Here is a 14367-nt window from a genome sequence, read left to right as displayed (position 1 = left end):
TTATAAACAAAATAAACTTCACAAACTTTTTGGATTTTTGGATTTTTCTATACAAACATAAATCACATTCTTTTTGGTTTTTCAAAATTTTAAAATGTTTTTGGTTTTTCTAAATATTTAAAGGAAACACATTAAAGAACAGAAATCACAATATTTTTGAATTTTGAAATTTTTAATGTTTTTGGATTTTATCTATACAAACGAAAAACACACTCTTTTTGTATTTTCTAGATTATCTCCCCCTAAAACTAAAATAAATTTTAAAAGAAAAATATGACAGAAAATAAAGATAGTCATCCTTGTTTAAGGATATCAGCGAGGGTCTTCAATCCGCTTAAATCAAGCAAAAATTTAAAACGCGTTTTGTCAAAAGCTTTAGTAAACAGATCGGCTTTCTGAAAGTCAGTATGTACTTTCTCAAGGTCAATCAACTTCTTTTCAAAGCAATCCCGTATAAAGTGATATCGAATTTCGATATGTTTTGTTTTCGAATGTTTTACGGGATTCTTTGTGATAGAAATTGTAGCAGAATTATCAATCAAAATAGGAGTAGTAAGAAACTTCAAACCGTAGTCGCGAAGATGTTGTTGTATCCACAAAACCTGGGAACAACAACTCGAGGCTGCAACATACTCAGCTTCGGCGGTTGAAGTGGAGACCGTTGTCTGCTTCTTACAATGCCAGGAAACAAGCCGGTTTCCTAAAAATTGACATCCTGCAGTCGTTGATTTGAAGTTGATCTTGCAACCTCCATAGTCCTAGTCTGAATAGGCAGTAAAATCAAAAGTATCATCCTTGGGGTACCACAACCCGATGTCTGGATTTCCCCTCAAATACTGAAGAATTCTCTTGACTGCAGCTAGGTGAGTCACTCGTGGACTTGCTTGATACCAGCACAAAGAGAAACAACAAACATAATATCAAGGCGAGAAGCCGTTAAATACATTAAAGAACCGATCATGGCACGTTAGAGGGTAGGATCAACGGAATCCTCCAATTCATCCGGTGATAAATCGTGACCCACTAGAAGAGGAGTAGAAGGGATTTTTCCGGCAGTAATCTTGAATCAGCTCAAGACGTCGTTCACATACTTAGTCTGGTGAATAAAAATTCCGTGAGCAGACTGGTGAACCTGCAACCCCTAAAAAGAAATTCATCTCTCCCATCGAGCTCATCTCGAACTTGGTCTGCATAGACTTCTCGAACTCCTTACACAATGTTTCGTTTGTAGACCCAAAAATAATATCGTCGACATAAGTCTGGACTAGGAGAAGATCGTCACCAACAGTTTTATGAAATAAAGTGCAGTCGACAGTCCCTCGTTTGAAGCCATTATCAGTCAGATGGTCGGCGAGCGTGCCATACCAAGCTCTCGGGGCTTGATGTAGACCATATAATCCCTTGTTTAAACGGTAAACACGGTCAGGATAATCAGGATCATCAAAACCTGGAGGTTGTAGGACAAATACTTTCTCGTGTAATTCACCATTGAGAAAAGCACTTTTAACATCCATCTGATAGACCTTGATGTTCTTGTAAGAAGCATAAGCCAGAAAGATTCGAATCGACTCTAATCTTGCCACTGGCGCATAAACCTTAGTGTAATCAATACCCTCTTGCTGATGAAATCCCTGCAACACTAAACGTGCCTTGTTTCTCACAATTACCCCACGATCATCTTTCTTACACTTATATACCCACTTAGTCGGAATTGCCTTCTTGACTCTAGCAGGTTTATCAATAAGATCCCAAACACCTAAACGAGCAAATTGTTGTAGTTCTTCTTGCATAGCTTCTACCCAAGAAGGATCTTGTAAAGCAACACGAGGAGTTGTTGGCTCGACTTGAGATAGAAAACAGGAAAACTTAGCAACATCTGCAATTTCAAATGCGTGTAAGTCAACATGAACACAAAGAGCATTATTGTCACTTGAAGAGGCGATTTGATGTCGTGTCTGAACCCCTACATCAAGGTCTCCAATAATGTTTTCTTGTGGATGATAATTATGAATCCTGATGGTCGGATTTTCAGACACAACAACATTTTCAAATAAGTTAGTATAATGTTCACCCAACTCAGGAGATGAAACATTATTCTCAACTACAGAAGCATTATCATCAGATGAGGTAGAAGCAGTATCAAAATGAACAGGAGCTTCGTTTTAAGGGTCTTCAGTTGGAGTAGCAATTGGAGCTTCAACATCATTTGAACTTGCAAATCGTGGAATTTCCAAATGTTCTTCAAAATACGCCCGAACTACATCTTCATCTGGATGATCAGTTGATGGGGTGAAAGAATTAAATAGGCCATAATCAAACATCCATTCGGGACCTTTCCCCTGTGAAGGAGTAGTGTACTTCTGACAATCAACATGGTACCACTCTTCGACACAACCAGACGTAAAATTGAAAACTCGTTTCTTAGGTGACGCATACCCTAAGAAATAACCCTCAATGGCCTTCTCTTCAAGTTTACCCGCATCCCTCTTCAGCATAGTACAAGGACACCCAAAAGGTTCCAAATACTTTAAGTTAGGTTTACGATTGTTTAATAATTCATAACTGGTCTCCTTTAGTCATTTAACCGTCAGAACTCGATTAAGAGTATAGCAAGCCGTATTCACAGCCTCATTCCAGATTGCACAGGAAGCTTAGAATCAGGGAGCATGGTTCTTGCAGCTTCAATCAAGGTTCTGTTCTTTCTTTCAGCAACGCCATTTTGTTGAGGTACATAGGGTGCACTATATTCTCGGTGAATTCCCTTTTGGATACAAAAGAAATCCAACATAGTGTTCTTGAATTCTGTTCCATTATCACTCCGAATTCTCCTCACCTTTTGTTTGTAAAGTGATTCGATTTTCGTGATAAGGTTTTGTACCAAAACAGGCGTTTGATCTTTCGAGCTCATGAATAAAACCCACGAATATCTCGAATAATCATCAGTCACGACAAGACAATACCAGTCTCCAGAAATACTCGCACGATTCACTGGACCAAACAAATCCATATGAAGTCGTTCTAGCGGAGTATCAATGGAATTGAATACCTTAGATGGGTGCGATTTCTTCTTTTGTTTGCCCTTCTTACAAGCAACACAATGATCTGATAACTTAAAATTTTTCAACGACACCCCTCAACCAAATCGTTCGCCATTAAATAATTCATCTTTCTAACATGTATGTGACCCATTCTTCGATGCCAAAGTATGGAGTCTTTCTCGGTTGCTTTCGAGACAAAACACGTTTCGATCGATGTAGATGCTCTAGAGTTCATATTCAAGACATAAAGATGCTCTAGAGTTCATATTCAAGACATAAATATCATTTGATCGTGGTGATCTCATGACAACCATGTCCTCGGGAATCACGTAACCCGGTTTCAGAATAAGAAACTCTTTATCAGTAAAAATGGTAGTGTATTTCTTATCACAAATCTGTGACACACTTAATAAATTATGATCCACTTTATCATAATAGTTCACTTTCTCAAACGTAATCTTCCCATTTGAAACATCACCTTCCTGTGTGATCATACCCCCAGAATTCCCAGCGAACGCCACATAACCCCCTTGAATATTTCTCACGTTTGATAAGAGGTTGAGATTTCCAGTAATATGACGAGAACATCCGCTGTCCATGATCCAGTTTTCACCATAGATGGTCTTGGATGAACCCTATACACAAAAGAAAATGATTAGTTCAAAAAGGCAGCCCAGGCCTCAGTCTTGGGCACCTCTTGGTTTTCTTGGGAAAAATTAACTTTACTTGCATTCATTTGTTGTTCAGCAACTTGTGAATAAGTTGCAGGTTTCTTTGACTTTCGTCTTAGATACGCTGCCTGAACCACATTTGAATTTTCATTCATACACAAAGGAGCAGTTGGAACAAACTTGGGTTTAACTTGACCATGAGTCTCATTAACATGAACCACCTTACAAGGATTCACATTAGAGAACATAATATGAGTATCATCAGCATACGACACAGGTCGTTTCAAAATCTCCTTTACCACAAGAATCGGTTTGGAATGGTCCTTGATAAAAGGATGAAGATTCTGCTGATACTTCTGACTACAATCCCTCACAACATAACCAAGTTGACCGCACAAGAAACAAGTTCGCATGTCTACACGATGATGATGCGAGGTATTTGGAATGAATGACTCAGAAGTTTGTTGATGACTCACATTTTTAGTCATGCTCTTAGCAAACTCATCAGATAATTCAGATTTCTTCTTTATGTAAAAATCTAAATTAGAACAGTTTGAAAAACTTTTCAAGGTGTCAGTTCCTGTTGACTTAACAAATTTAACTTGCTTAGCTTGTTTTAAAACTTGTTTTGCTCTTGTCATTGGATCTGATGAAACTGATGTTTTCGCTTGAGCATATTGACGTTCAAGTTCACGAACTTTGGAAGTTTCATTGTAAAACAAACTTTCAATTAGTTCAGGTTTAATGATACTAATTGGAATGTCTTTTTCAGTGAACATTGTGTCCATTCCCTTTAACTTAAAAACTCTAGCAGCAGATGGCTTAGAACTAGAAGGATTAATGAAATGCAATAAATCCTTATCAGAAATTTTCGATTTTTCCGACTTCTTTGCCTTCATAGAGTTCACTTTCATCGGATTATCCTTTTTCACTTGAGGTTTGTGTGAACCATACACTGCTTCCTCAAATTCATGAGGCTCGCACAGAATATGATTAGAACTAGGAATGTTCTTATTCTTGTGTATAATCTTGGGTTCAAACACATCCTCGATAATAACCTTGTCATCGTGTTCAACAAACACCTTTTTACTTTGAACATGAGAATTTTGAGGAGCAACTTGGGTTTTAACATTTTTAGATTTAACATATTTAACATTTTCTGAAATCACAGGTTTTTTCAAAATTATCTCTTCTTCCTTTTTAGCAAAAGGATTCAATTTATAGTCGTTGTGAAATGGTGGAGGAATTTCTACAAAACCTATAACCTTTTTAGAGTCATTTTGTTTTCCAGAAACTTCAATAATTTCATTCAACAAAAATGAAGAATTTCGAAATTTACCCAACTTGTTCTTCAACTCAAGAACCTCGCTCTCAAGCTCAGTTATTCTAGAACGATGTTTCAAGATTTCCTGAAACTTTTGGTCATTAATGGTCATTTTCACAGATAATTCGGCTTTGAGATCATGGTTATTTGTCGACAATGCTTCAATCTTTTCTCGAGATCTCAATTGAGATTCAAGAGATTGTCGATAAGTATCTTTCAGAGAAGCAATTTCTTGTATAAGACTATCATTTTGGTTTTTCAAAGCTTCTAACTTAGATTTGTTAGATTCACAGTCAACACATGATACTTTAACAGATGAAGTAACAGAAATAGAATTACTAACCTCGTTAATCTTGGCCATGCAAGCAAACATTGATTCGGAAGGCTTGTCGCAAGAGTCGTCAGAATCCGATCCAGAATCATTATCGGAAGACATCTCACTAGCAGTTGCATCTTGACAATCATTGTGTAATCCAAACATAGCCAAATTTGCTTGAACATCATTACATAGTAACCGTTGTGACCAGTCGGTTTCATCTGCTAACATTGCTTGTGTTGTAGAAGAAGATGGTTTCTTTTCAGCATCACTTCCTCGTGGTGTAGAAGCATTTTGACTTTGACCACGAGGACCAGTGTATTTTTTCCTTGGTTTGTCACATTCCTTCGCGAAATGCCCAAATTCTTGACAATTATAACACTTTTACTTTTAATTTGTCAAAACCCAACTTCTTGTTTAAAGCTGGAAGATCTTTTCCAGTTCTCTGCATGAATCTTTTAACTTTACGAACGATCATAGCCATGTTCCATTTTAAATCCATGATTTCTAGATCATCTGGATCTATCTGATCATAGTCCTCATCTGTTAAATCACTTGTGGCAATCTTACTACTCACTAAATTTTCATATGAAGACATAAAAGTTGTCAGAAAAGCAAAGTTTTGCTCAGCTTCCTTCATATTAATACTAGGTGGTGTAGCAAATGGATTTGTATTAGTTGAACTTCCATAACCACCCGAATTACCAGCAGAGTAGAAACAAACTTTTGGATCATTAAACATAGTTGATTCTTGTTCACTTGCAGCATGAGTAAGAAAAGCAGTGATTGGAGAGATCGTTGAACTAAGAGGCATACTCCCACCGTAGAAAGCTAGATCTTGATTTTCTTTGGAGGATTTTTGACACTTAAGATCGTATTCTCTAGCTTCGATCTTTTGTAGAAATTCAAGTGCCATCAAGTCTTCATTCACAAAATAGTCATTCTCTTTCAAAACCATTAGAAATGTTGAGTAAGAACTTGGAAGCACACTTTTAATAGTGTCAATTTTATCCCTTTCAGAAATTTCCATTTTCATCTTGTCCATTTCAGTAATTAAATGACTAAATCTTGTAGTCATCTCTTCAACTGTTTCTCCCTTCAATAGATTAAAGTTTCGAAACTGAAACTTGAGCATCACTTTCTTACTCTCAGCTGTGTTTCCCATGCTTCTCATACGCAGATGTTGAAATAAAGACGCACATCTCTTGATACTACCAACTTGATGAAAGATATTTTCTGGTAATGCCATAGTAAGCGTAGAATAGGCTTTTATCTCGATTTCTAAAGCTTTCTTTTCTTCTTGTGAGTATTGAGAAACAGCTTTAGGAGTATACCCAATAGTATCATCACCAATCATTGGTGCAACATAAACTTCATCAAGACAATATGAGCAGTCAGGATGAACAGATTCCAAATGAGCACAAAACCGAGGTTCCCACTTGGCAAAGTCACTGAACTTCATCAATCTTGGACATTTAGAATGCGAACCTATCTCGGTATCAAGTTGCAACATCTGTTGCATTAACATGTTTTGAGACGCTAATGCATACATACCGGCCATCTTTGAAAAGTTTCAAAAATTTATAGGGTGTAACAAATAAAATTTAACAATCTGTGAACAGTTATAGCGAATTGTGAACAGTTATAGCGAACTGTGAACAGTGTTTAACGAATCAACTCTTAACAAGGTTAAGATTGACCAAATGGCGAAACAGATAACGAATGAGATGAAGGTTTAGCGAATCACAAGTCAACTTAACGAACTGACCAAACGAATCACAAAGGATTAGTTTAGCGAATCACAAAGGATTAGTTTAGCGAATCACAAAGGATTAGTTTAGCGAATCACAAAGGATTAGTTTAGCGAATCAGATAATAATCAGTAACGAATCGCCAAAATAAACTTAGCGAATCACTAAGGAATGCTTAGTGAATCAGCTACAGTGGATTAGCGAATCACACTATAGCGAATCAGGTTGTTACAACCATTTGTAACAAATTCTGACACCTTATTCCACGTGGCAAAGGTTGTTAGGACATAAATCCCAAGTTGGACGCGTGTCACACGAATTGGTTAATCTAGATAACGAACTAGATAACACGAACCAATAACTCACACGAACTGGCTAACGAACAAGGTAACGAAGTAACAAATTTGATAACGAATCACGAATAATCACGAATAAACATATAGCGAATCACCAGAAAGATGATAGCGAATTACGTTCATCTTCAAATCTTCAAATCTTCAAACAAGTTTTCCAGAAAGTTTGAAGATTAAACCCAGAAACCTAGAATTGTTAAATCCGTAATACGACTTCGTTATTCCACCAAATCGCACAATCGACCTACCAATATCCTCGTAAACCAATTCCGAATCCAGTACACTAAACCTCGTAACCGATTAACACCTTAAACCAATTCAATTACACCAAAAACTATCCCCTGTTTCGGACTTAAACCGAATCCAAAACCAATCCACACAGATCCAATTCAAACCTCAATTCCTCCTCACAAATCCTTACCAATACCTTAATCAACCCAAATCCATTCCAAATTGTTCATAATTCAAACAATTTAACCATAAATCGATTCAAAAACGCTTAAACAGAAAAATTAATAAAAACGATAACAATATCAACACCAAATCAAGTGTATGAGCACCAACAGCTCTGATACCACTTGTTGGAACCCGATGCCTCGTATCAATAACAGTAACAACTAACAGATCCCAGGTCTGTGTTTATACTATTAATACGATTAAGGATCTAGCTCATAATCAACTTTGATTCAGTGTTATGTATGTGTATATATTATCAATATATTATCTGTATAATATTAGGTGAAGCTTGAGAGAGAATTTGGACAACAATACGTTAATTAAACTCCCAAAACTTCTCTTTTTTTTAAAAAAAAAACGTGAACAGGAGTTCACTATATATAGAAGGTGATCTGGTTCACTAACATCCCCTAGCGAACCAGCCTCTCCTTCGTTACATACATTAAATTAGTGAAACACCCCCTGATTTGTTAACATCCCCTAACGAATCAGGAGGGAATACATTAACAGTCTAGTTCGCTAACATCCCCTAGCGAACTAGCCTATAACTTAACGAACTAGCTATTAAATAAACTAATTATTACATTAATTAATAAACAAAAACGTTAACGATAAATACAAAGACTCAAGACGCAAAACCGTGCACTAACACCCTTTAACTCTAACCCAACTCCCAAGCTATTCAGAGACAAAAATTCATCCTGAACCATTTACCTTCCTTTCTCCAACAATAATATCTCTTAACTGATTTTCAAATCCAGTCATTTGAACCCCCAATAACTCTCCTAACAAGCACGTTTCCTGAACTTCCAAATCTAAATCTTGATCCGAACTATGCGAGCCTCCGAATTCCGGTTCCAATCTTGAGTTGGAAACCCCGTTTTCGATTTCATCTCCTCTACTTGAAAAGTCCTCCAAACTGTCTTCGGCTAACGATTCAAGAATATATATAATTCAAGAATATAATTCATTTATAAAACACTCAAAAATCATGTCTTAGATGCTATATAATTCATTTATAAAAGCTTTTTTATAAATTAAATAAATAAATGTCTAAAATCGTATAATAAAGTCTAACCCACCATTACATTATTTAATCTTTAATAAGGTTACCTGTAATGGACTAACTAGAGTTCTCTAGTTAAAACGTCACGTTAAAACTATATAGACATAAAATCATTAATTAACCAACACTTTTTTTTGAACGGTCAACCAAAGAGAAAATTTTATAAACAAAACAATACGAAAAGTTACAAGCAAGATACTAGTAACGATCCCACAGAAACATCTCCACCAAAAAAATGAACAACACCTAGCCCACCGCCCGTTACAACGTAAAATTAAAACTTCTTCATCTCTCCCAAGTTAGGCCCGCATTTTTCCCCGGTTCTTTACCCACAAGAAGCTTAACGCTTTAATCTCACCGACCTCACTCCCAATGGTAATTGGTTGCCCCTCTTACACGAGTGCATTCCTTGCCCGCCAGAGACACCAAACCGTTGTCAAACACACCGCATTAAAAGCTTTTACTTTCCGTTTTGATAGTTGATAAAACCGATGCAACTCCAACGAATCTTTAACCGAAAAGGCAAAAAATGGACTTATCTTACACCAAGACGAAATTAACCAACACTTTAGCATATGCTTTACATGTTAACTAGAAAATAAACAAAATAAAAGAAAAATGAATAAAAAAGGTTTGATTGGTGCATTTTGAAGTAGTCTAGCTAACAAGCCGGCTTGTCTTTCAAAAACCTTTGAGGTCTGAGGATATCAAATCGTTAGGCTTTCTTTGGATTAAAAACCACTCATCTTTCAAAAACTTGTTGTGGAAAGATTGGTGTGACTTCCACTTGTAATTTTTTGCTTGTTTGGTTTTCTAGCTAGCTTCTTGCTAGTATTAATGAAATTCGCTGTTCCAAAAATAAAAAAAAAAGCTAATAGAAAAAGTGTGGACTGGTTTTTCTTTTCTTTTATATTTCTTCTGTAATATTCATAAATACACATGAAAAACTTATATTATAAAACAAAATGAACAATTACAATAAAGTGGAAGGCGTGCAACAATTTAGAATGCAAAAGCGATCCTACTTAAAACAAAGTTATAGTACGTTCTTCACGTCGATAAGTTCTGTACACACCCCGTTGAACTTTTTATAGAAACACAGCAGCATCGAAGGTAAGAAACTTAAATGTATCAAAAACAAAATGAATAAATATGTGGGGTTTTAAAAATATATTTATTTTTCATTTTTATCAGTTTATAAATATTATTAAAAACAACGTACATTAATCATCGTAAGTTATCGTTTATAGTCAAGTTACCATCGTAGTAATTTTATGTTCAACTTTTATAACGATATAAAATCATTATAAATTTATTCATTAATCCTTTTCTATATGTATCATTAAATAAAAGTATTATTTTATTTAATTTTAAATGGGTTTTAATAAACAAATACTACTTATAATGAAACACGTGATAACGACCACATACGTAAGTACGTAAGCGCTGATGATCAATTGATCATTTTCTACGACTTGGTAATTTTGTCGGTTATCTCACAGCCGCCAAGGCTCACAGCCACATGTTTGCGTTCACATCTCTTCCAAATCTCAAGTCAATCAACTTAATTTCGTACACATTTCAACCGTTGAACGTTATGAATAGGTTTGGTAATGGAACGAATTAATTACACGTTGTGGCCTGTTGGTGGAAATGATTGGTTAAGAAAATCGAGAAACACGATGTAGCAAATAATTTCCTAGATTGGACTTTAATGCACATAATGTTGTTTGTCAAAATGTCTGAAAGAGAATAACGAACATAACATGGGGTTGTAGCTATAAATTTATAATTAGAGTTATGATTATTGACGTATTCGTTGCATGAAGTCAAAGTGAGAGGGTCCATAATTCCTTGTTTTGGGTTGTACTTAATTTTCGTCTGTTTTAAAGTTTTATGAATGCAAGTTAGGTGAATGCTTTTGGATTTAATGATACCATGTGCCTTTGGCTGATCATTTTGCTGCAAATACTGCTGTACGTTAAAGATCAGCTTCCAGTTATTATTATTTTTTAATCTTTTTTTGGTAAATCTTTTCGCTACAAATCTATGTCATTGATCATGTTGATACAGTGATGATTCTGACTTACACCTGCACAATGTTTTTACTCTAGTATGGTAAAGTTATAGGTTAGAGTGTGGATTTTGTAAGACATTATGTAAAAATAACCATTGGATCGTTAGGCTATGCGTAGTGGGGCTACAAATGTGGGCGACGAGGGCGAGAACACCGCCTCCAAGGTGACAAAAGGGCGATAAGTGGAGGGTCCGACGGGAATTTGTCGCCAGGTGGAGAAATGATGATGACGTGGCGATTAGTGATTGGAAGATGGGGCGATTTATGGGCGAGAACACCGCCCCCCGGGTTACGCTTCATTTTTGCCACGTGTCATAAAACGCTTCATTTTGTAGCCCCTCCACTACACATAGCCTTAATGATCACATGAAAGTATAATTTAATTGAAAGACACCACATGGACTTAGAACTTGACATGCATGGATTTGGGCTTAAAGTTCGAACATGGTGCTGCCGAAGAACCAATAAGAGAACCGGAAGATGGCGCAGTTTTTGGGGATGAAAAGCGTAAAGGGTGATTTTCGCCGTCATAAAAAAATATGTACTTTGTGCACCTCGATAGCATTTTGTGTGCCTTTTCGAGTAATAAGCGTTGAGCCTTGCACCTGAGGTCGCTTTATGCCTAGGTGTGTCCCAGGCGTGCTTTACAAAACAAAAGCCCCAAACGTGATCCGTCAGCGGCAACATGCTTCTACCTTGTAGAAATCAACTTATACATTTTCAGGCTTTGGCCAAATTGTACTTAAGATACATTTTCAAGTGAAATGGTTATTTCAGTAATTTTATAGGTAAAGATGGCTATTAAGTTGAATATATATTTTTCCTTTTGGATTCAGAAAATTCATATATTTTTATTTATATTTCCAGTAAATATAGTTGAGGACTTAGAATATTAGGCCATACCCATTTGTCAAGATTATAATAATTGTAAGCTCTGCTAGTTGTTGGGGGGGACCTTCTGCAAATATGACCTGCATACACTACACAGGATATGCAGCCAGAAATCCATTTATGAACATTCAAGTGTAATACCTAGTCACCATTTGAATTCAGCATATGCTTTTGTACTAATTTTGCCCTCGGTAAATCACTATCATACTTGAAAAATCTATGGAATTATTATTCATCCCTCAAATGTTAAAATTTTGTACTCTGAGCAACCTATAAGAATTTTGTCTAAATCAGTCAGTGGTCCTAGATATTAAATAGCCATATGATAGACCAAAAATGAGATTAACTTTGCAGGGCCTCCCTCATCATTTTCCGATAATTTGAATTGAAATTTGGTCTGTCAAACCAAATATTATATTCATATAAAAAAATTGTTAAAGTATAGCTTTCAAGAAGCCTAGGACAAATGTATAACCCTCACCATTTAGGTTGCTGCACATTCAAGTTTTATAGCAATTTAACCAAGGCATAACAATCAATGTATGTTGTGGTGCCTAACTCGTATAAGTCACTGTGCACACACATGAGATGGGCTGCCTAACATGACATTAATTTATGTTCACATCCGTAACCTTTACGCCTCATGACATCTTATGTAAAAAAACCAATTTCAGTTATGTGCAACAATTCAAATATCTAACTCTTCACAAGTTTCTTATAAGGTTTAACTTCGTCACAAGCAAAGGAAAAGAACACTGTATTTCCCCAAAGAGTCAAAAGACATTAGCTTTGCATTGGTTTTATTTCCAATTTGCACATGATACTAGTACATATTTCATCAATTTCCACTTTTCTTATAGTTGACAACTTTTAAAACTTGTAATTGGCTAAACTCATATTATTTAATGCTTCACCCGTTGCTTTACCTACCATGCGGTACGCTACTTATCTATACGTACATTGGGCATATCCATATAATAATTCTAACAACCTTAGCTAGGAATGTGTTAATGTAACATCCAAATTATAATTTTGGATTGTTGATATTGTAACCTTTCACGTAGTTGCTAGTGTGTTAATTATATATGAGATTGTTATAAAAATATTAAAAATGGACGAAATTGTCTTTATAATTATTTTCTAAAAGAAACTTAGTTTATTCTTCACTCATTTTGATTACCTACATGGGGACGAATAAGTTAAATTATTGCTAGATTATCAAAGTGAAAGTTCTAAACTCTAAAGTCTAAACTAAACATCAAATGCATCATTTATATATATGACGTTACCAAAGTTATTAAAATTTCATTTGCGAGACTTGAGCAAGCTTTTTCAGAGACCCAATTTTATTATTATTTTCTTTTCAAACAAATTAGGATTGAGGTGGAGGAAAACGATGGTGTTACTGATATGGGTGAAAGTTCCAGTTAACCGGAGACGTCTAGTAGGGTTCAAACTAGTTTTAGTTTGGCCAAAGAAAGAACTATAAGGGCTATTATTCCACCAGTATATTGGGAGATGGAGGATGTTTATGCTTTTGTGTTCAATATTAGCTTTTAGCTTTAATGAGAGAATCAACTCTGTTCATAAGGAGTTGTCGATTAAAAAAATGGAGGATGAGTTAGATTCCAACAATACTTGGGTTATAAATCTTAGGAATTGAAGCTTGTGTACTACAAATGGATTTACAAGTTGAAGTAGGGTAAATATACTAGGGGCTGAGTATATGTGTCACAGCCATTGACCCTATACCTCGGGAGCGGAGCCGTAAACATCGAGTGATGGTATCGGTATTTATTAAATTAATTTGCAGCGGAAAATTTCATCAAGAACGTAATTAAAAAAATGATAAGAGTTATAAAAACATCATGGTACTTATTTCATAAACAGAGTATAAAACCCATTTTTATACAAACATAAGTTTTATAGGGTTAAACCCTAATTTATAAAGCACATTTCTTTATTCTGGTCAGTGTTGTAAACGTCGGATTCCAAGGTCGATTAGTCGGTCTTCGAACCCGTACCTTGGAGACTTTTTCCAAGTCAGCCTGAAATAGTCGGAGGCGGTCAAAGTCGGTCTAAAGTCGGGTGAGACGGGCTAGGCGGTTAAAAAACGGGCTAGTCGGGCTTGGAATTTTTAAAAGTTGGTAAAAAGTCGAACAAAAAGTCGGACAAGCAGTCAAAAGTCAGGCTAGGCGGGCTAGGGTTATCTAAAAGTCAGTTAAAAGTCATTCAAAAGTTGTCGAGTCAGCTAGAGTACCCTTTTGACATGAATCATGCTTATTTTGAAAAATATATAATATCCAAAATTAATTTTATTTATACTTACCATGTCTGAGTACTCTCCGAGTACTCCCAACTCCCCATTCGCTCGCCTAGGGTCCGCCTAGCGACTTTTGTAACCTTGATTATGGTAATAAGCAA

This window comes from Bidens hawaiensis, unplaced genomic scaffold (genome assembly GCF_021521415.1).
Source record: "Bidens hawaiensis isolate Kalapana, Puna unplaced genomic scaffold, B.hawaiensis_p1.1 tig00062337_1, whole genome shotgun sequence".
In the NCBI taxonomy this organism is placed as follows: Eukaryota; Viridiplantae; Streptophyta; class Magnoliopsida; order Asterales; family Asteraceae; genus Bidens; species Bidens hawaiensis.
This window is presented reverse-complemented; position numbering follows the sequence as displayed.